Here is a 21,770-nt window from a genome sequence, read left to right on the forward strand (position 1 = left end):
TGCTACATGTACCTCCTGGTGCTGCGTGCTTTATGCCCCCCCACCACTCCCCCGTCATCTTCTGGGTGTGTAGAGGTCCCACCTGCTGTGTTAGGAAGAGCACCTGACAGAGGCACAAGCGTGGTGTCTCCACCATTTCCAGTCCCCAGCAGTGTCTGCTGAGTGTCTTCCAGGCTTTCCCAAACCAGTGGGCAAACTCTGCGACTTTATCCTGGCCCAAGACACAGCCCGTGCCGCCTGAGCCCGGTCCATCTAAGGTCCCCACAGCACCTGCAGCCCGCCAGGTCCTCACAGCCCCAGGTGCACAGCTTGCTGCTTTTGGTCAGGGCCACAGTGACCATGGACCAGGTCACCCTGGAAAACTTTTCTCTTCCACCCTGACGCGGCCTTCTTTGCTACTGAACTATGCTTTGTTTTTCATAGTAGGCACAATACATTAAAAACATCAGCCTGATTGTTTGGGTCACCTGTGCTTCAAGGTGATTAAATTGAATTGACAAGGCATTTGCAAGACAGCGCTGAGGCGCATGCATGAGGGAGGGGGCGCGCGCCAGAGAAGGAGAACTCGGAATTTGACTGCGGGTGGGGCTCGCTCAGCCGTTCGGCCCCCTCCCCCTAGCGGTGGCCCTGAAGGGTGGCCTTAAGGGAGGCTGGAGAGGAGAGAGGCTGTACCAGGGAGTGAGCCACAGCCCGCGACAGGACGTGGTAAAGCGCGGGAGGAAGAAGCGCAGAGAGGCGCATCAGGAACCCGTCCTGACCCCCAAGCCTGGGGAGCCGGAGCTGGAGAGCAGCCGCGCTTGGACGAGGCCTCCCGTAACCCGGCCGGCCTCGCGGGGCTCGAGAAGGCGCGCGCCCTCCAGCAGCCCTGGACCCGCCGCGGTGCCGCGCAGGGCCTCTTGAGCGAGCTGGAGGGCAAGAGGCCTGCAGGGGCCGCTGCAGCCTGCATGGAGAAGAGGCAGAAGGGGCCTGGCGAGCAGGCAGGAGGATGTCGGGGCTGGAGGGGATGCTGCAGCCTGGAAGGAGATGGGCCGGATGAGGAGCCATAGCTGGAGGAGCTGAGGCCGCATCTAGGATCCGGATCTCAGCGCTCAGCCCTGTGTCTACAAAAGTTACCTTAGTCGGAACAGCCAGCGTCAGACTTTGTAAAAATGACTGGCTGCCTCTCGTGTACAGACATGTTGTTGCTCTGCGTTTGGACCAGACAGAATGCTCCTGGGCATTGATACATTTACTTCCATCTTGCTGGAGAGTTTTAATATCTAAAATTGTAGGCTTTTTAAATGGTAAGCACTGGGACGCTTTTCCTTCCCCATTTACAGGCCTTGTTTTCTGTACCTTGAGAGAGAACTCAAATGCTGCTGTCTCGGTGACACCAACTGTGAGCCAGGCCCTTGGTCAGGGGGCTGTTGATATGATTGGGGATGTAGATGGATGTCTCAATGCGAGTTATTGCCACTGCTTTCCACCACCTGTTGTCTGGCTGGGGGCATTGTGTGAAAACACGTCAGCACGTGTGGTGTGGAAACTTTACGAGCTGAGTTTATGTCCACAGACACTAGCACAGTCAGAATCAGCAGGGCTTGGGCATCATTTTCCCAAATCCAAGCTCCAACACGCTGGGTCTGTCACAGGGAAGATAACTGATGAGGGTGGAAGTGATAAGATTGTCAAGGTCTATCATTATGGAGAGAAAAGTGGCAAAGGTAAATATACTTTGGGGAACTTTTAAACGTTTTTTGTTTGTTTTTTGGTACCAGGCTTCAAATTCAGGACCTCATGCAGCAGCACCATGAAGCTAAATCCCTGGCCCATATACTTTTAAACTTTAAGAGATGAAAGGAAGGAAAAATCAGAGTAAGTGGGGAATATGTGAGTATTTAGGAAAAGGAATCCAGGAGAGTTGGTATGACAGAAGATTAGAGAGAAAAATACAAGAATCTGATCAAATACTGTAGGAAGATAGAAAAGCTTAAAAGTTGAGGGAGGCTATTGATTTTGATTTTGGTAATGGAAATGTTGTTGGTCACGTAAGAGAAGTATGGAAACTTTTAAGAAAGAAGTAGGCCAAAACATTTGTCATTAAATGAGAGAGAGAGAGAGAGAGAGAGAGAGAGAGAGAAAAAGAAGTAGGCCAAAACATTTGTCAATAAATGAGAGAGAGAGAGAGAGAGAGAGAGAGAGAGAAGGGCTGTTGGCTCATGGGGAGAGTTTCAGGTTGTAGAAGGAAAGACTGAAGGGAAAGCAGCTCAGGGGACGGAGTGAGATGGAGGATCCAACAAAGGGTAGACTTGAAGGAGTAAAGATTGCAATATTTGGCAAGGGAAAATGAAGGCACAACTTGAGAAGCTAACTGTGGAAAGAGTGACTCTCTTCTGAGGTGGTGAATACAAAAGCAAGAATTACTGTATAGACAAGTGGTAGGATAAATGTAAAAGTGGCTCTAAAAGAAGTTAAGAGAGCATTCCCCCCCAATTTTATTTTAGTAATGTAAGAAACTGGATCACCTTCTGCCATGAGCTGCTGCAGATGGGAGCAGGGTAGAGGGTGAGGAGCTTGAGAGAGAGGTAAGGGTGGAGAGTGTGGTGCTGAGGATTAAAAAAAGGGGTCCAGAGCATTTGCTTTCAACATAAAAGGACTTGTTATAAATACTTCATGCATTTGGAATACTAGCATAATCTCTCTCTCTCTCTCTCTCTCTCTCTCTCTCTCTCTCTCTCTCTCATGTGAGGGGTTGTGAGGGTCAGACAATTTTTGAAGGTCATAGAGAAGATAGATGGATGTGGTAGTATATTGATATAAGAATTTTGCCAGTATATATAATTTTCAAAAAATATTGCATACTAGCATGGTTACATGAAACAGTTTCCAGTTGCTGGTACTGTTTTTTGTTTGTTTGTTTTGTTTTGTTTTTTTTAGACTTAATGAAGCCTTAGCAGAGACACATCTGTCTGGAGTTCAGAGATTTTAACTTCAATTTCAGAGTGGTTCCAAGTGTATTATAAAGTCTCATCCTAGGGCCAGCAGCACTTGCCTAGCATGCACCAAGCCCTGAGGTTCCAACACCACCAAAAATAATATATATTTTTTGTTTGATGATCCAGTGAGTAAACTGTGTAAATTTACAAGCCACACATTCTTTCTTCACTTTCTTTTCTTTATTGTCACAACCTCTTAAGAACAAGAAAGATCATCTTTAGCTTACAGGCAGTGAAATAACAGACCGTGGACTATCGTTTGCCCAGCCTTATCTAAAATACATATAACTTCTGAGAAGTGTTTGAAATAAGCCCAGGATCCGAAGTCATATGGGGAAAGAGCTGGAGATGCAAGACTGGGAATTTCAGCATTGCAATTGAATAATTTTTGAATTTTTAAAAAGGTTAAAGTTGATAGTTTTAAAATGACTTCATATAACCATAAGAAATACTGTTACACAATCTTGGAAGGGAAGGAGGCAAGATATCTTAAAAACTTAAGTAAATTCATTTCTTCATAACAATAAGGAGAGGATACTTGGAAAATTAGCAAAATCAGTGCATTCACAGCTCTGGAAATAAACCCAAAGCTTACAGCAAGCGAAGAAACAATAATTTAAGAAAAGATGCTGGAACTTCCATAAAAACAGTGACCTTTGTGCTGCTTTATCTTGTTCTACCTCTGTTTCCTTTTGCCAGCCCCATGCCATCCTTGGAAACATCCTCTTTCCAGTGCTAGTGGGCTGACTGCGCTTGCAGCTCTTCACAAAAACCCATACTGAGAGCAGCGTTTCTGAAGATCTGTCTCGTGACTCGGTACAGCCGTGGTCACGGGCATTTCCGGTGCCTGGGTCTGGGAGCTATGAGCAGCGTGAGGGACAGGGTTCTAGAGTGGCTCCTATTGGCTAGAGTTTTTCCTAAAAGAATTTCACTGAGCATAGTGTATACATTTGCTCCTCTTGAAAATTTTGTACAAAGGAACACAAAAAGATCAAAATCATACCCTTAATCCCTCTTTAACAGATGACCTCAGGGGTAGGGACGTACCTTCCCAGTCTCCCTTGATCGAGTGGCCAGTCCCCCTTAGCATGAGCAGAGATTAGATAGATTCACAGTGTGCTCCAGGTCCTGGAATTGTCCCTATGTTCCTAGGACAGAAGCAGTTGGCCACCTGGCCTTGTGTGCTCTCTCTAGACTTGGAAGCGAGTGCATTTGAAACACTTGGTTTAAAGGAATTTGTAAAGCAGTTTCTAATAACTTTATTTCTTTTTCTCTTTTTCCAGCTGCCTTTGTGGAAATTTTGCATTGGTAAGATTTAGTTTCAGTTTGAAATAGAAAACAATTAGATTAAAATTTGCCATTACTATTTACATATAGTAAAACAGTTTCTGGCTCTGTGTATATAGAACATCTATATATCTATGTGTAGCAGTTTATTTACATGTATTACTTTTTAATCTTATAAATCTCATGTGAAGCAGCCTTTAAAAATAGATGCATTAATGAAATAATAACTTGTGAATTAAAATATTTTTGCTTTTCCAAAGAGTTCACCACTGCATTAGTTGAAATACTAGCTTTTCTAGTTCATTTTGCAGTTGATTTAATCACTTCTTTCTGTTCTAGTAACTGTGTTAGTGACATAAATACAAAGTTTTGAGCAATGGTTGCAACTGGAAAGCAGTAGGAGTGAAGAGAACATTTCTACTGAGTGAGGCAGAATTAAATGTGTGAGTCTTCAGCGTGTATGCACAGACACTATAGTAAAACAGTGATCCATGTGTGACACTCATATGTGAAGTGAGGATATTTACCCTCTGGAATGCTCTCATTTGCCTCTGAGCTTGGGGGCTTCTACTCCTGGGAAGGGTTGGGTCTGCCCCATGTTCTGTTGGCACAGTGCTGCTGGGGCTGCAGAGGGTTCCTGCTGCCGGCCCTAAGGCAGGTATGGTAGGAGGTGGACACCAGCAGCTGTAGCTGAACTTGACCCTCATGGAATAGGGTGAAGGGGAACTGGAGTTTTGCACTTCATTGCAAAGCACTAGATAAGTGAAGGATAGCACAACTGCTGTCTACAATTCCCTTGTTGTATACAGTCCTTTTGTCTTTGCCTGCTCCTGATGAGTTGCACTGCTAACATGACTTCCATGTTCAGTCTTGTGTTCTTTAGCATTTAAGGATAAAGTTGATCCTTTAGGCAATGTTATATTTATTTAAAAATTGATTTAATCTAAGATGATTTTACTTAAAATTATTCTGAGCACTTTTCAACAGGTATAGAGCTACTGGTACATTTGAGACCCTTGTTAAACACCTGCCTGTGTTCTCATTTACAGATCTGGGATAAAAGGGAGGGAAGAGCCAGGGGGATTTTAGAGATACATACAGTAAGGTTAAGAACAGGATTAAGATATTTCACTTGTGTGCTATGCTGGATTAAAATGCCCCAGCCGGGTGTGGTGGCACACGCCTGTAATCCCAGGACTCAGGAGGCTGAGGCAGGAGGATCACTGTGAGAGCGAGACCAGCCTGGGCTACACAGTGAGTTCCAGGTCAGTCTCACTACATAGTGAGACCCTGTCTCAAAGTGAGTTCGACCAGCCTGGGCTACACAGTGAGTTCCAGGTCAGTCTCACTACATAGTGAGACCCTGTCTCAAAAAACAATTGTGCAAATTCATAAGCAAATTTAGCATTGACTCCACATTTATTATAAAACTTTTTTCTTTTCTATGACTTTTGTATTTTGCTCATCTGTGACTCTGTTATGTCTGTACTAATTCTGAACCCTGCTGTTAGTATGATACAGTATTTCATTTTTTTCCTATTGTGCATTTAAGCCTTTAGAGAATGACCATCATTTTTTTAACTTCTCCACTTTGGAACAGATGTCTTTTCATAATGAAGTGGTTAGGTCTTTCTTCTAATGAGTTAATTTGTGCATGAAGAAGAGTAAGACTGTGAAGTAGAAATTTATTCAGAATGGAAATGGGTTTCTTCTGATGGTGTTGTTCCTCCTTTGTGTCTATATGAATTTTCCAGAACATTAGGTGCTTACCACTGCTTTTGACTTCCATCTGTAAAATACATGCATTGCTTGAAGAACTGGACATGCTAACAGTGTATGGAACTTGAATATTTTAGAAGTATCATTTCCAGTGACAGGATATAAAGTTTTATTAAATAAAGAGGACACCTGTGGCAGAGTCTGGGCCTCAGAGACAGATCCCTGGGGTCCCTATAGCATTTCCGGGCTTCTTTGTATGAGGACTGGTCAATTACCTATCTGCTTCTGAGTTCTCTCTTCTGTTAATTAGAAAGAGTGCCAATTACACAGAGTTTCAGCGAAACTGAGGGATGTAAGGAACAGAGGCACAAATCACTGTTCCTGTTATTAAACAATATCTTATTATTAAAAACAGCCTTCATGTATGGGAAATATTTAATATTTAAATTTTTTAAATTTTTGAAAACTGTATTACAATATACTCCTGCAAACTCTCAGCTCAAGGTTTTCACACCAAATAATTTGGGGATTTTTCCTTATAAACTAACTAATGATTATTTGTAGCTGATTGGATAGTTCCCTAACCCATCTCTAGAATTCACCAGAATTTCCACATCATAACAGGATAACCACATGTAGCTATTTCGACTCTTTTTTTTTTTTGCTCTGTGTTCCTGAGATATATGCATAAAAACAAAAATAAATAAATATATACAGTCTCCTCTTTTTTGCCATCCTTTTTAGGATGGCACTGCAGGTTGAAGACTGGAAGAGTGAAGAGAGTTTGAGGCTCCTACAGAAAGTTTTAGTAGGATGTTATCTCCATGTGAATAATTTTCAGCTTTGCATATACAGTGCTAGTATTTATGGCTTCTCCTATTTATTTTAGGTGATTTTCACTATGTCCTTATCTTTTGCTGAAAGAATCATTCGTAGTTATAACAGATTCAGTCATATAACACTTCTATATGATAGTCCTTATGTTACACTTTCCCCTTTTGCTTATCCTCTGCATACCCTATGACAGTTTTACTATTTGTAGTTGTCCTGCAATGAGGTAGGCAAACTAGAGAAGGGAGAACAGAAAGGGGTTGGATGAGGAGTGTCAGACACTAAGGGGGAGGTATGAAAGGGGATAGTGATGGATGAGAAGAAAAGTTGGGTGTGGGGTCTGATTCTATTGGAGTAATTTTAGTTAAGTTGAAGAGTTAGGAATGAGAGTTTTCAGAGGATATTTGTGGGGGCAAGAGCAAGATATGGGAGGGAGGAGGTTTACTTTGTGATTGAAGAAAACTATGTGGTTGTCAGAACCTGCTGTTGGGGAAGACAGTAGGCTCAGTAAGATACAGAAGAGCCAAAGGCTTAGGATGGGGAGAATTGATGGTTAATAAGAGAGAAGATAGGAGGGATTGTCAGGGAGCTAAGTATGGGGAATTAAAAACTCAGGAGGAGTTTATATATTTGGAAAAATAATAAAGAAATGGCAGTAATATTGCTTCAAAGGTTCAAGGTGAAGAAAACAGGGAGCTTAGAAGAGACATACTTATTAAATCAGAGCCAGTGGAAGAAAAACACCAAAAAGCAGAAACACAATATACACATCAAGAAACCATAAAATAATATAACATAGCCCCACATTAGTAAGTAAATCAAGAAACAAACCAAGTAAGTTCAAATCAGTAAGATATCCAGTGGGAACTCAGATTAAATATTCCAGTGAGACAGGACCTATATAATTCCCAAGTAGCTTCTTTGCCAGAGAATCTGAGTAGTCACACTTGCAAAATTCTTCTGATCCTTCAGACTCAGGACTTCTTTCTGCAAGTTTGCATGTATTCTTACAAACATCGATCCAGTCTGAGTTCTTGTGTTAGGAACTCTTGTGGCCCTCTCTCTGAGTGTGCTGTTGGAATCAGTGGACAGATTCATTGCACAAAAGTTTTGACTGGGCCAGAGTATTCCTATATACAATCAAATCAGCTAGAGTAGCAACAGGCTAATCAGTTACAGTGGTATCTATCAGAGCAAACTGACAAATAGCATACCATGAGATCCAAGGATCTCCTTTAGCCTAGGGAAAAAATATACAGTTGCAGTGGTAAGCATCGTAACAGCCTAAGTACTGACCCACAGGTAATGTGCACTAAATGCAATAGCTATGTTGCCTTTAATGCTGAAAAAAATCATTCAGCAGTAGTTTTATAGAATCACTTATCTAAAGCCCAGCAGGTTGGGGACCAGATAATGCTGGAGTTGGGAGGGTAAAGATAAAAATAGTTTTTTAAAAAAGTTTTGTGCTGTGTGGTATGGGAAGGAGGAAATAGGAAGGGAGAAAAGGATCCTGATGGTGATAGAGATATGTTTAATATTTAGATGGGGATAAAAGAGAAAATGGTGTAAAGTCACTAGTGAGAAATGGGAATGAGAAAGGAATCTATGACTAATATAAATATCAGAGGAAAAGTCAAAGGGAGACAAAAAGGGGAAGAAGCAAGAAAAGAAAAACTAGAGAAAGTAACAAACAAGAAAAATAATTCAGGTAAAAAGATATGGACACAAATAGAAAGAATAATAAGAAACAGGAGAATTAGCTTTCCCTCTATAAACTCTATAGCAAGAAAAAGGAAAGAAGAAGATAAGTACACACATAAAGGGGAAATAATGGAACAAAAACGAGGAAATAAACAGAGGGAAATGGCAAGAAGGAAAATTAGATTTGTATTGTTTTGGATGTGTCACTATTTTCCACAGCCTAGCATTAAGAAGCAGAGCTGAAGCCTCTGTTCACACTGGAAGTCTAAGGTGACAGTCTGCCCCTGAAATGGTGCTGGATGTTGGAACAGGGTGCTAGTGTGACCTTCTAGTCAAGTGTAACTCAGGTTGAACCTGGCCTCCAACTGCAGGAGCCAGATCCCTGTTCACCAGCTCCAGCCTGCTCTCCAACCACCAGCTATTTCCTATAGCTGGCCTTCCTTTATCCACTCTGGGAACTTGACAGTGTGCAGAATGGTTTAGAGGCAAGGGTCTGCTCTGGAACCCAGGTTCAAACACTGATCTCTTCCCTCCAATGGAATTCCTGCCAGATCTCATTCTGCAATTGTGCTGTGGCTGCTGTACCAAGGTTACTCAGCAACTGTTGACCCTGGGAGGCCACTGTGGAAGCAGTACCCTGTGATTTTCTTGCTGGTTCCGACTAGCACTGATTCTGCCAGCCCCAGTGCAATTCTCTGTGAGTGAAAAATTTTTAGTTCAACTTCATCTGCAGGGAAATAGCTGGCCAGCTGCTCAGCTGCATGGTTTATAAAGAGTGGCACTCTCCTTCTGTATCATGTAATCCTTTTTTTCTCTGTTTTGTCTGTACTCTCTTGGTTCCCAGGTAACCTCTTCTCACTTTGATTCCTGTCCAAGCTACTGTTTTCTAAACTCCAGGTGAGTGATGGAAAACCTGTTATAGATTGAAGCCGTGGCACCTGTGCCACTGCGGCTCTAGATACTTTGTCCTGGAGAAGCTGAGTTGCTGGCACTCACTGCTCTGCCATTATTTTTCTTCCAAGAACATTTGTAAAGGAGTCTTTGGGAGCCTCTTTCCACATTGTGACATGTGAGGACACAACTAAAAGTCACCATCTATGAAGAGTGGAGACTCAGCATACATGGGTATGTGCCATTGCCTTGATTTGAAAAATTCCAGGCTCCAGAAATGTAGACTATGAATTTCTAAGAAATTTTAAAGGCACTGTGTGAGGATGGGGAAACTGATTTATGATATAGGGTGTGGTAAAGGACAGACATGAAATTTAATGAGGAACAGAGAGAGGTCCAGGAGGTTTCCCTGAGCAGGAGCCTCTGCCCCCATGTACTCACTGGGTACCACCTTTACAAGGATTTCCTCATTGACTCCCTAAACTATACATTCTAGGGGTTTTGATGATGATTTAATCATATATGTGTCACTGATTATTTAATCCATCTTTATCCTTTTTCTACCAGAGGATGTGGTATGGGTTGAAAGTGCCAAACATGTCTCTCACTGCTGAGACACTCCAACACCCACAAATTATAGAAGGAAAGGTTTATTTTACTCACAGTTTGTAGAAGTTTCAGGCCATAGTCACTGGCTGTAGAACAGGGTGGCATGGAAGAGAAATAGTATGCCTGGTATGTCAGGCAAAAGGCAGCAAAGCAGCCACATTGAGCCTTCCTTTCTCTTTTATTCCATTCAGGCTACAAGCCTATTGGATGGTGCCACACCTAGAGTGAGCCTTCCCATAATCCACACCCAGAACTATGCCAAAGCAATCAGTGGACTAATTTATTTATCATGTATCCTGAATCCATATGCACCCACCATAAATCCATCCACCTACAAAAAGTCCCACCTATGAGCATATAAAGGTTAGGGGGGATTTAGATACAAGCCATAATGTATTTATGTTTACTTACTATTTCCATCCAGAGTCCCTGGGAGAATAAAAGGCATTCTTATAATCCAGGAGGTTGCAGATTATTTAGGAGTTTGTGAAAAGAACTATGATCAAAGACCAAGCACAAAAATGGAAGATGCTTTTAACACACAACGATTCAAGAAATTATGACAATAATTTCTCTCATAGGACCCAAGGGTAGATACCAAATATACATTTCATTTTGGATAACAACCTATAATGTGGAATAACAATGAATTTGTTGGTTAAGTGATGCATTATAAAAGTGACATGTGGCAAGGCCCAATTTTGTCACAGTTAAAAGTTACCAATAGGGCCAGGGATTTAACTCAGTGGCATAGTGCGTGCCTGGTAAGCTTGAGGTCCTGAGTTCAATTCCTGGTACAGAAAACAATTACAGACAACCAAATAGAGAAGTCTGATCATGGCTACAGTGTTTAAGCCATGTCTGAAATATTTTCCTTTGGAAGCATTAGTAAAATAATACACTATTTTATTTTGTTGGACTATGCTTTAATATTTACTCTAAGGTTTTTTCAAATGAATATTTAATTTACCAAAATATATTGGAATATATTTATAAATAAAATGTAAGGAATTTTGAGGGGAATTGTTTGATTTATCAACTTTCACCATAACACTAACCTACCCACTAAGCCCAAATCTCAACTAGAAAACTATCCCTAAACCCTAACTTGAACATGCATGCTCACCCCAATTCTCATACTGTAACATTGTAACCCTCACCCTAATCTGGAGTCTAACACTAATTTCTAACTTTACCCTAAAACCCTAACCCTAACCCTAACTCTGATTCGTAACCCTAACACTAACTCTAACCCTGTACCTAACCTCAATCTGGTCTAACTCTAAGTGTAACCTTAACCTGAAATTAATTCTAACCCCTCCCTCATCCTAGCATTAAACTTACCCCCAAGCCTAACTCAAATATTAAGGAACTACCATTGTATTGTGGAAACTCAGCCCATTTGAACCCTTTCCAGACACCAGGGCTGGGATCTAGCCAATAGCATAGGTTTTACACTTCCTACAGTCCAGTTCCTTTCTTGTTTTGGTTCTCCAGTTCTGTGGATGGCTGTGCTATTAATTTGGTATAGATTTCATATCTTTTCAGTAAAGTGTTCATATAGTTCAGTTCTTTGTCGCAGAGGCCTTGCTACTTTGAAACTGTTGTTATTATATTCTCTATTTTCTCAGTTCAGTCTTTCCTTTCTGTACTGTAGCCACGTTTTCTCTGTTCTGGACTAATTTCCAAAATTCACTACGTCTTATGTTTTACTCTGTAGCTCAAGAATTTCTTTTGAGAAATAAGGTCCTACAGAGCATAAATACACAACTTATGACCTGCTTGACAGATTCATCCTACTTTGTATTTCTCTGTGGCTGATGAGTACCATTTTTCTTATTATTTTGAATTTTTTGGTCATCTCTCTATCCTCCTCACTCTCAAAAACAGATTAACGAAAAAACAGAAGGAAACCAAACCAAAAAATAGATCAACTAGACAAAAAAAATCAACAAAAATATCAGTAAACTAAATCTTCAAACAAACAGAGATGATAAATATCTACAGTGTCCTACTCAACAATCACAGAATACATATTCTTCTCAGCAGCACATAGAACTTTCTCTAAAGTAGATCATATGCTCTCCTATAAAGCATGACTAAGTAAATGCAAAAGAATCAAAATTATATCATGCATATTTTCAGATCAAAGTGCAATGAAACTAGAAATCAGTGGCAAAACATCACAGAAATTATTAAAACATATAAAAATTGAATAATATCCTCTTGGATAATAAATTCATCAGAGAAGAAATCAAGAAAAAAATTAGTTCACAGAATTCAACAATGAAGCCAGTATAACATACCATAATCTATGTGAAAGTCAGTCATGAGAGAGGTGTATAGCTGTGAATGCTTACATCAGAAACAAGGTGATCCCAAATAAAAAACCCCATAATATGTTCCATGTAGCCTAGAAAAACAAGAACAATCCAAATCCAGTGGTAAATTAGGAAGGAAATTATAAAGATTAAAGCAGAAATTCATGAAATTGAGTCTAAAAAATACAATTAATCAATGAATCAAATACCTGGTTCTTTAAAAGAATAAATAAAATAGATAAAGATCTAGCCAGTCTTGCCAAAAAGAGGAAAGCAAAGACCCAAACTACAGCCATTAGAATTGAAAAAGGCAAAATCACAGCAGGCTCTGCTGAACTCAAAAGACCATAAGTAACTAATGGTCTCTAATAAAATGGAGAATTCAGAAGAAATAGATAGATTCCTAAATATATATGAACTACCAAAGCTGAACCAAGAATATATAAAAATTCTGAATCATCCAATATCAGACAATAAAATTGAAGAATTAAAAAATCCACCAAAAAAAGCACAGGTCCTGATGGGAGTGATCTAATGCCAGTACTTGGCAAACACTTTAATGAAAGTAAAGGGGATTCCCAAAGACATTCCTGTGAGCTGGAATTACCATGATTCCAAATAAAGAAGGCCCCACCCTAAAACCAGACTTATGGGCCAATCTCTTTAATGATCATTGACACGAATATCTCAACAAAATACTGGCAAACAGAATACAAGAAATTCTCAAAAATGTACATCATGTACAAGTAAAGCTCATTCCAGGGATACAGGGATTGTTGAACATATACAAAGCAATAAATGTAATAAACCACATAAACAAAAATAAGGACAAATCACATAATCATCTCAATGGATGGAGAAAAAGCATTTGACAAAAAACAACATCCATTTGTGATATTAAAAAAAAATCACTGAAGCAAATTGTTGTAGAAGGACCTCTTCTCAAACTGACAAAAGCCAGTTAGGACAAACCAACAACCACCATCATATTAAGTGGGAAGTAGCAGAAAGCTTTGCCTCTAAAATAGCAATAAGATAAGGATGTCCACTATCACCACTCCTTCTCACTATAGTTCTTGGTACATTATCCAGAGAATTCAGGCAAGAGAAAGAAATAAAAATAATACATAGGAAAGGAAGAAGCCAAATTATCATTACTTGCAGATGACATGATCCTCTAAAAAAATTCCACCAAACTTGGGAGAAAGTGTTCAAATGGGAAGGGGAACAAATGAGGAGAGAAGGAGGAAGGAAAAAAGGGATAAGAAAAAAAAAAGTAAAAATGGAAGTAAAAGTAGGAAATGAAGCTTTTGTACATAAAGAGAGGAGGGGGCTTAAACAGATGAGATAAAATAAAATTTATTTTAAAAATGTAGAGATAGCTGTACTGAATCAGTATATATTTTGCTGGGTAAAGATATTATAGTAGGCATCCAAATTTAAATTCAGGAGTAGTGGTTATGCTTTCCAGAATAAAAAGAGGAAGTGTTTCTGTTAAAAAAAAATTCACCAAAAGACTACTAAAATTAATAACCAAATTTAGAAGTGTAGCAGGATATGATGTCAAGACAAGAAAATCAAGAGTGTTTGTGTACATGAATAACAACCTTACCTCAAAAGAAGTCAGAGAAACAATACCTTTCACAATAGCATCAAGAAGCAAAGTTAAATATTAGGAATTCACCTAAGCAAAGAAGTGAAAGACCTCTATAATGAAAACTGAAAAAGGAGATAAAAATGGACATCAGAAAATGAAAATATATCCATTTTTCTGAATAGGTAGAACTAATATTGTCAAATTGCCCATACTTCCAAAACTATTACACAGACTTAATACAATCCAAATCAATTTATTTATTTATTTTTTTCCATTTAAATTGAGTTTATTGGTACATTTTAGGAATAAAGTACAGTTACATTCATTGTTGGGATCTTGTACCTCTACGTGACAGGTCTTGGTTCTCATTTTTTCCCCTTGTCCCTGCCCTCCCTTCATTCCCACTTCCCAAATCAATTTATCAGTTGCATTCTTCACAGAGCTAGAGAACACAATTCTAAAATTCACATGGAACCAGAGGAGACCTAGAATAGCAAAAGCAATCCTGAACAACAAAAGCAAGGCAGGAGATGTCACAAGCCTGGACTTCAAGTTATACAAAGAGCTACACTGATTTTTTTTTAAAGCTTAGTTTTGGCATGTGGATCAATGGAACATAACAGAGGATGCAGAAAAAACTCCAGGCACATTCAGCTACCTGATCTTTGACAATGGTACCAAATATTTACACTGAAGGAAAAATGGCCTCTTTAACAAATGGTACTGGGAACACTGGCTATCCACATGAAGCAGATTGATGCTAGACCCATGTCTCCCCCCATGTACTAAACTAAAATACAAATAGATTAAATATCTAAATATTAAAACAGAAACAATCTGCTGGAAGGTAAAATAGGTAAAGCTCTGAGGACATAAGTATTGGCAAGGACTTTCTGAACAGAACCCCAACAATACACAAAACAATACCAAGAATATACAAATGTTATTGTAGCACATTTAAAAGCCTTTGTATAGCAAAGGAAACTACCAACAGAGTGAAGAGATGACCTACACAATGGGGAAGTGTTGCTAGCTATTCCTCAGACAAAAGATTAATATCTAGCATACATAAAGAATTAAAAATAATTAGACCTCTCAGAATAAAAGACCCAGTCAAAAAATGGGCACCTGAAATTAACAACACTTCTCAGAAGAAAAACTGTAAATATCCATTAAGTATGTGAAAATTTGTTCAACATGTTTGGCAATTAGAGAAATGCAAACTAAAAGAAGAATGAATTTCCACCTTACTTGGAAGAGAATGGCTACCATCAAGGAATCAAATAATAAGAAATGCTGGCAAGGCTGCAGAAAAAATAGAAACCTTCTATATTTTTGGTAGAAATGTAAACTAGTACTGCCACTGCGGAAGTCAGTATGAAAATTCCTCAAAAAACTAAAGCTAGAGGTTGTGTTTGACCCAGTCCATCCTCTTCTGGAATCTTCCCTAAAGAGTTAATGACATCGTCTTCTAGTGATACATGCATACCCATGCTGTAGTAGCACAATTTACAACAGCTAAATCTTGGAGGAGGACTACATATCCATATACAGATGAATGGATAAAAAAACCAACATGGTATTTATACACAATGGGGTACTACTCTGTCATAAAGAAGGAAAAACAAGTCATTTGTAGGAGACTAGATGCATCTTGAGACTATAATGTTAAGTGAAATAAATCAAACACAATCCTAACATTGTTTTCCATTTTCTTTCCCTAATTCAATGCAGTAAACATAAGACTTCATGGGTAATTATTATTTTGCATATAGTTATCATAAGTAAGTGTATAATAGCTATCTTTTTTTCAGCTTTAATTGAGTTTATTGGTACATTTTAGGGATACAGTACAATTGCATTCATTGTTGGGATCTTGTACCTCTACATGACAAGTCTTGATTCTCATTTTTTCCCCTTACCTCTGCCCTCCCTTCACCCACTCCTCCCTTCCCCATAGGAAAATGGATACATATTGAAGATATACTCCTAAGTGAAATAAATAAGTCACACATGTGTAAATACTGAATAGCTTCTCTGGTGTGAATAATCTGCAGTAATACAGAAGATCCTAATAAGATCACTAACATTGTGAAATGGGAAGAAAGGAGCTAAAGGTGTAGGGAAGGTGGGATGGGTAGGGGAAGAGTAAAAAGGGAAAAGAAAAAAATGTGAGATAATGAAAAGATATAATAGTTATCTTATACCATATTATTAGTGTTTAACTCAGTACTATTTAATCTATTTATTAGTTATATTATTGAAGCAATTTAGTACAGTCATACCCTGTATGTGGAGTTTTTTGTTGACAACATAAGATCTATATTGGTGTGCTTCTGATAGCCTAGGTTTGTAGTAGACCTTACCATCTAGGTTTGTGTGATTGCATCCTGGGACAATATACATGACAAAATCACCTGGGAAGAAACTTCTCAGAATGTGTTTCCATTGTTCAGTGATATGTAACTGTACCTAGGGTAAGATGGGCTGCCATCTGTAATCCAAGAACATGGACCTCATGCTGAACTGAATCATCTGGCACCTTGATCTTGGACTTCCAAACATACAGAAGTGTGAAAAACTTTCTGTTATTTAAGCCACCAGTCTTTGGTGTGTGTTATGGTTGACCAGGTTGACTAATAAAGAGATGCAACACTGGCAGGGGTGTTACCCACCACATGCTGACAGTTGTTTATTGTTTTATTTTCCATATGAATGTTTCACACACACTCTCTCTCTCTCTCTCTCTCTCTCTCTCTCTCTCTCTCTCTCTCACACACACACACACACACACACACAAAATAGTTGACTGAACAGAAACTTCATGAAAACATTACTCTTCCTATGTAAGATACATTCAACTCTTTTTTACTTCTAAAAAAGCCTTTCATGTAAAAAAAGTATCTACCAAGTTGATTTTAAAACCAGTAATTTAAAAAAATTCTGGATGTGGAACCCTGGTTATCTAAGAGGCACAGAAGCTAATAAGGAATTTAAAAGATGAACCTGTAATCTAACTAGGAGGTGATTTAAGGGAGAATATTCACAAAATATCAGAAAAGTGAAGACTGCTCCAAGGTAATTGCAAATAAATGCTAATTTTGACCATATTCAGGGATTTAGTTCAGTGGCACTGCACCTGCCTTGAAGGCATAAGGTCCTGAGTTCAATCTCTGGTACAAGAACAATACAAAACACCACAAAAACCTGCCCTCCAAACCGCAAAAGAATTCATTCTTAAAGCAAATATGTGTATGATACTCTATATAATTATATACATATACATTTATAAGATTCTCATCTTCCAGGGGTTCACAGAAAAGTGGCCAGACATTACAGGCCATTGTTCTGGGGCCTGTGACTGAGAGTTTGTGGGCTCCTGTGGGTCCAGAGCAGTGGCCCTTCTCTCAAAAGGGGAAGGCATTAGTGACTCCTGGGGGAGCCTGCAAGTGGTGAGAACCTCTCTGAATCAAGGAAGTCACAGTGAGAGAACATGGACTTTGCAGATATTTATAGGATCCCATGTGAGCAGCCTTTGTGGCTAGCAAGGAGGTGCAGATGGGGCAATGGCCAAAGGGACTAGAGAGCTTGAGTGATCTCCCAGAGGGAATTCAAGGGAATCCATTGTGAAGTTCTAAGGAGGGAAATGGGTCACTAGGTATCTGGTTTTAGAAGATTATGAAAAATGTCATCTGAGTGAGAAGTCTGGCTGAAGCAGGCTAGGGGGCTGAAGTCCAAAACCAACAGAAAAATAGTAAAACAGCCTGGACTCAGGCACTGGTGGTGGGAGTGGGGAAGAGGGGGCCTTTGAGAGGCATTAAGGACACAGTAGCAAGTGTGCTGAAGTGTGCAGGGTCATGTTTGGGATGAATCTCCACTTTCCAGCAGTCTCAGCTAGAGTGGTGTTTGTGTCATCCACTCAGATGGGGAACAGTTGGGCTATATTGATTTTGGAGTGGCCATGAGTGATACAGCACTTGGATCTGGTACTTTGGGAGCAGGCTTGCTTGTTGTTAAGTGAAAACCATACAGAAAAAATATGAGTGCTAGACATATAGCTCAGTGGTAGAGCACTTGCCTAGCATACAAGGCCCTGAGTTCCATCCCCAGTACTGCAGGGGAACAAATGAAAGATATATGAAGTGCAACCAGCTAAAGATTGTGGGTAAGTCCCTGAGAAGACCCCAAGACACTCATTTTTCAGGAGTAGGCTGAGGCAGGCAGGTTCTGACCTCAATGCCTGCCACCTTGAAGCACTGATCCTGGTTCCGCATCCTCCCCCAAGGATTATGACCATGGTCCTCAGCCCTCTGTTGTAGTGAGCAGCTCTGCATGCTGCCAAGCTCCACTCTGCCCATACCACTTTGGAGCACAGCAGCCTGCAGGACACATGTGGACAAGTGCACCTGTGTACTGAGAAGGCCTCGTGAGCCTGCGCCACATGTGCAGACGCAGTTAGGCCTGGTGAGCATGCGCCACAGGCCCAGAAGCAGTTAGGCCCATTGCTTGGTAACAGAGATTCCACCCAGTTGGAAGCCAGCAGCAGAGCCTAGAAGTTGGAGCAGGACACAGTATTGGCTAAATTTGGAGGTGGAGAAAAGCTGAAGGGGAGGGCCAGCCTCTAGTATGCTGGTAGCCTCAACCATGAGGAGGCTCTTAGACCTCAGCAGTAGGGGCCAGGTGCGGTCAGGCCCCAAAGGCCAGCAGGGTAGTTGCGGGGGTCCTCAGCAAAGTGCCTGTCCCAGGGCCATGGGAAAGTTACACAAGGCCACCAGTGTAGATAACAAGGTCAGAGGAGAGGAGCGCCTCATTCTGAGGAAAACAGGTGTAAATGACAGAAACAAAAAGCACAGGTAATGGGGCTTCAGGGGAGGGGGTGCAGGTGGGGCTGGGAAGGTGCAAGAGCAGTGGCATGTCAAAGGGTTGAGGACAGGACAGAGTGAGGAAGGGGAGAGGCAGGCAAGGGGAGGGCCAGAGAGGTGGCAGAGTACACCCATGCGCACATGCCTGGAGCAAAATTAGGGGAGCACAAGAAAAAGATGTCCAGGTTTCAGAGAAGGGGAAGGAAAAGAGGAAAGCATTTTGGCAGAACCAGTTTGTGTGTTCCACCGGTATGGGTGTTGAGAGAAACATGTCCTGGACCTTGCCACTGTCCTAAAACTCGGACGTTTGTGAGAATGCATCTACCATGTGCCGTGTCAGAAGGGCTCCCTTACTGCTTGAGAGAGCAGAACTCCCCCTTTTATCCTCTCTTGAAAAGTGAAGAGCAAAGGGAATGGGGATGAGGCTATTCCATCCAGCAGGCGAGTGTTCGAATGGTCGTGGCTTTTGCGAAATCTCAATGGGTACTGAACACTAGGAAAAAGAATTCGCCTAGAATTCATATGTCTTGACAAGAACTAGGCTTTTAGATATGGTAGAAAATGTGTGGTGGCATTTCCCCCTCTGATTGTATCTCTCACCCCCTCCGTGTTCGCCTTTTGTTAAAAACAGGTAGAGAAACGAAAACACCAAACAAAAGCAGAAAGAAGGGCAGAAAAGGGAAACTTTACAGTCGTGTGGAGCCAAACTCTCACAACCCAGATCGCTCAGCTGTCCATAACTGACTTCACAACTGTGTAGGAGGAGCCATCCAATGTACATATGAAGACCTCTTCTTCCTTCAGGGGCCAACAGCCCCATGGGACTGTATTAAATATATAAATAAAATTTTGTAAAAAAAAAATCCCCAAATTCAAAACTACAGAGTTCAATCGCTAGCACAATGATGAATAACCGCAGAGCTGAAAATTCCTTCCGATGAAGGCAATGGGCCGAGTGGATGAGAGAAATCCGGGAAAACGTGGAGCCAGGTCACACGTCCTAACCTCTCATCAGAGTACAAACACGGGTCACAGTGTCTCAGTGTCAAGTTGGTACTTGCTTTCAGGGAAATCGAAATTAAAAGGAAAGCACACATTGACAGGAAATAAAGCTTTACTTGCAAAGGAGAGAAATGCCAGGAGAGGACACATGCTTTCTGTGGCTGGGGGCAGTGCACTGACACATTGTCAAGATTGGTCCAGTGGCAAGGATGGGAGGCAGCTTCCAAGGAGCGGCTGGGGGGCTGGAGTCCAGTGCATTATTATGTCAGCCTGGTTTCATAGCTCTGGAGTCTTTAGGCCGGGCAATATCGCACCTCCAGGAAAGGATTGACTCTCTCACCAGTGGCCCAAAGTCATGTGAGGCACTGCCTCTCAAACATTAGTAGTGAAAGATAATATTGAAGGTATCCTCTGTTTGAACCACAATACATGTGAAAAAATTTGTGTCAGGGGATCAAGCATATTTTTCTGTTTTTGGCATAGAAGCCACCAGTTGTACTTAGCTGGCCTCCAGGGGCCTCACTAAGGATTGTGGGAGGCTCCCCTAAACCCCAGGTAGGTCTCTGTCATCCAGTGTTCAAGTCAGCCTTCCTTGAGCACAACACCCATGTGATAAGGGAGGAAAGGTTGTTCTGTCCACCGGTAGGCCTTTGAGTCCATCTTCTGGTGGCTCCAAGGCAGAGTGGCATGGCAGACAAGCATCACAGAGCAGAAACACTTCATGGTGAGAGAAAGGTAGTCCAGCAGAAAGGGCCAATCCCCGGTCTTTCTATTTCTCATACCTTATCAAGGCTACTTAGGGCAGGTAGCACTCACTCTCTTCATTGTAATGCCTTTGCTCCTAGCGTTGCACTAGGAGTCAGAGTCTCATGTCTTTTACATCCAGCCACCTCTGAAAAGCCCCACCTATGACTTCACAAGGCTTTGGGTGACATCTAGACATGACCCATGAAAGAATTTCTGTAGTAGGAAGTATTCCTCCTTTGCTCAAATCAGCTCCCCTTAGTTTTCTTCTAACATCTGTAGGATCCCCAGATCTCTTATTTCATTTCTGGTATTTGAAATGTGCATTTCTCTCAAGCCCTTCCCCTATTTAGCTAGATCGTTACCAATTTTATAGACTTCTTTGAGTAAAACAGCTTTTCTAGTCAACTGATTAGCAACCTTGTCATTTACTATCTTGCTTGTTGTCTTTCATTATTTTTCTTGTGGCTGAGACAAAATGCCAACCAGCCACAGGCAAAGGAGGGAGGGTTTAATGTATCCCACAGTTTGAGGAGGTTGCAACACATCCTTGGCTGGCTCCAAGGCAGGGTGCCATGGCAGAGGAGGAAACAGTTCAAGGTGGCCCAGGGCACCAAGGCAGCAAGCACTGAGGCAGTGAAAAGGCAAGCAACCATCTTGGAGAGCAGCCCTGTTTCCATTCCTCCCAACTTCTCCAGACTACATGCCCATAGGGCAGGAAGCACTCACACCCAGAGCATGTCTTTCCATTCTCCACACCCAGCCCTATGCCAAACCTATCAATGCACTAGCCTAGTGATCACATGCCATTAATCTCAGCTTCACAAACAGCCTTCCAGCTTCACACACTCTAGGTCCAGCCACCTCTGAAAAGACCCACCTATGATGATCTGAGGCTTGGGAGGGAGATCCAGATAGAAGCCAGAACATCACCTCAGTTTTGCCAAATATCATCACACTTGGGCCCAAAATCCATAAACAACTTGTTAAAGATGGAAATAAGACAAGGATATTCATGGTCATCAAAATTAAACACTTTACTGAAAGTACTGGCTAAAGCAACAAGATTGGAAAGGTAGAGGGAGAAAACTTGGCAAGAAGTGGGTGGTAAATATCTCACTATTTCGTGCATGTTATAGTGCTCACAGAAACTTACTATGGCAGGGTGGTAAGGCGCTGAATTGAAAGAGTAGTATGCAGAAAAGGACCCTTCCCTGTATAAATCATCTAC

General features: G+C 41.1%; 1 long non-coding RNA gene across 2 annotated transcripts; it reads left to right on the top strand.

The window, feature by feature from the left end:
* Nucleotides 1-9,033: 9,033 nt before the first annotated feature.
* LOC104848311 lies at nt 9,034-19,589 on the top strand. 2 transcript variants are annotated; one of them, XR_776372.2, is made up of 4 exons: nt 9,034-9,210; nt 9,358-9,410; nt 9,536-9,638; nt 19,425-19,589. It is a non-coding gene; the product is annotated as an uncharacterized LOC104848311 (long non-coding RNA). The 2 variants fall into 2 exon arrangements; XR_004516390.1 differs by lacking the exon at nt 19,425-19,589 and adding an exon at nt 10,438-10,840.
* Nucleotides 19,590-21,770: the final 2,181 nt, after the last annotated feature.

Source organism: Fukomys damarensis, unplaced genomic scaffold (genome assembly GCF_012274545.1).
Source record: "Fukomys damarensis isolate Sample0158 unplaced genomic scaffold, DMR_v1.0_HiC HiC_scaffold_1, whole genome shotgun sequence".
In the NCBI taxonomy this organism is placed as follows: domain Eukaryota; kingdom Metazoa; phylum Chordata; class Mammalia; order Rodentia; family Bathyergidae; genus Fukomys; species Fukomys damarensis.